We start from the raw sequence: 2,464 nt of genomic DNA, 5'->3' as shown, positions 1-2,464 counted from the left end.
GGCTGCGCTGAAGTGAAGGAGTTTGAAGACATTCCACCCAACACAGTTAACATGGCTCTGCAGATCCCACAGTATTTTCTCATCACTTGTGGCGAGGTGGTCTTCTCTGTCACTGGATTGGAATTTTCATATTCTCAGGTCTCCTGTTGATTGTTTTTACCACCCCTCTCTGTTACACCCCTGCCTTTAGAAAATGCTGGTGTGATTTAATTTAAATTGGGAATAGCTGTCTGTTTATAGCATTAACAAGTTCTAGAAAGCATTATGGACTCTCCCGCAAATCGAGGCCCTTGAGACCACCAAGTCTTGTCTTTACTGAGTAAGAGCATTGCTTGCTCAGCTCTGTGAGTGCACATGTGCTGGTGAGTCTGTGTTCCCGCAGTCACACACAGAGATTGAGGGGCCTGGGGAGGAGCGGGTGTATTAATGCTGCTCTGAGGGTCACAGGAGTCAGTAATTCTACATTCTGAAACAACCAAATGGCACTGGCTAGGCATAAAAGTGCTCATTTATAGCTTGTTATCTTTTGGGTTCAGTCCAGGCTTTGTGGTAGCACCCAGTCAACACATTGAGTAAGGCCAGGTTTTAAAAGTGGATTAAAACATAGTGTCTTTAGGAATATTAGACTGTTGCTGGTGGCCTCTTTATGCAACAGAAGTTAGCCAGAGGCCGAACGAGACTCACAGGCAAGGCTTTATTGGGGCTCATGTTCAAATACAAGGGAGGCAGCACAAAGGAAAAATCTCAGGCCAACTCCCCAAAGGGGGTTCAGGGACACTTTGAAAGAGGGTGGGGCTGGACGCAGTGGTTCACACCTGTAATCCTAGCACTCTGGGAGGCTGAGGCAGGTGGATCTCCTGAGCTCACAAGTTTGAGACCAGCCTCCAGGCATTGTGGCAGGTGCCTGTAGTCCCAGCTATTTGGGAGACAGAAGCAAGAGGATTGCTTCAGCCCAAGAGTTTGAGGTCGCTGTAAGCTATGATGACATGGTACTCTACCAAGGGTGGTAAAGTGAGACTCTGTCTCAAAAAAAACACAGGTTCAGGTGGGAGAAGGGTGATCTGTGGGCCTTTGGAGGTAGGGGTTTTCTTGTATCTACCCGGTTCTATTACATGCTTCTGCCTGTGTCCTGTGTGTCATTAACACGTTAAATCTCTACCCCATTGCATGGTTTTTCCATTAAAATAAGGGAAAAGCAGGGTAAGGTCAATGTGGGGGTCTATTCTGGCTTGAGGCCATTAGATCTGGATGGGTCTGCTTCCTTATCAGCTGGTCAACATGTGCCTGTGTGAACCTAGATGTTACTCAAGAGACAGTTGGCCCTCCTTATATGAGGATGGACTGAATCCCTGTGACTCGGGGGGCATGTGGGGTTTGCTCTTTTATACTTCATTAGACTGGGTCACACATGTTGTCTCCCTTGGTTAGAAGTAAACTACATGTCCTGTCCCCATGTCTCAAGACTAATGAGGCAAAGTTTGTTTCTACCCACATGACAGGCTTAATTTTTTAACTCTTCTTTTTTTTTTTGGCTGGGGCTGAGTTTGAACCCGGCATATGGGGCTGGCGCCCTACCCTTTTAAGCCACAGGTGCCGCCCAATTTCTTAACTCTTTTCTAAAACCTACTGTTATAGTCATTGTATCCCACCATGCCCAGGCCTTTAATTATTGTAGTAAAATGGCAAATATGAGTTGGACAATCCCTTTCCACAATGACCTCTCAGTCTAATAAAGGGGGACTGTAATACAGGTGGTAAGAGTTTGCAGGCTTGGCGCTGTGGCTCAAGTGGCTAAGGCGCCAGCCACATACACTTAAGGTGGTGGGTTCGAATCCAGCCCGGGCCTGCCAAACAACAATGATGGCTGCAACCAAAAAAAAAAAAAAAAGCCAGGGGTTTTGGCGGCTGCCTGTGGTCCCAGCAACTTGCGGGGCGGAGGCAGGAGACTCGCTTGAGCCCAGGAGTTGGAGGTTGCTATGCCACAGCACTCTACCCAGGGGGACGGCTTGAGGCTCTGTCTCAAAAAAAAAAAAAAAGTTTGCAGAGACATTTCCGTAAGTGGCAGGAAAGCCACCAGGGGGCGAGCTCACAGCCTGCAGAGAAGCCTCAGTTGGGGGCCAGGAACCCACTACGCTGCATGGCTTTGCATGGAAAGGCTTCTGCACAGACAGAATGAGTTTGTCCATTTGACTAGGGGGACAGCTGTGCAAAGATGTGGAGAGTGAGACCCCAGGGACCCTTGCGTGCTCCTACCTGAGTGTCGGGGTCTCTTGGTACCCAAGTGATGAACCATTGTACCTTTCAACCATGTGCATTTGTAGGGTGGGCTGCTAATGAGATGAACCAGTGGGTTGTGCTCCTGCTCTGTGGCTGAGATCCAGACTGGGATTCTCTGTGCTTTGCTTCCTCAGGCTCCTTCCAACATGAAGTCGGTGCTTCAAGCAGGGTGGCTGCTGACGGTGGC

Source organism: Otolemur garnettii, unplaced genomic scaffold (assembly GCF_000181295.1).
Source record: "Otolemur garnettii isolate 467f Iridium unplaced genomic scaffold, OtoGar3 scaffold00034, whole genome shotgun sequence".
NCBI lineage: Eukaryota > Metazoa > Chordata > Mammalia > Primates > Galagidae > Otolemur > Otolemur garnettii.
Note: the sequence above shows the minus strand (reverse complement) of the source record.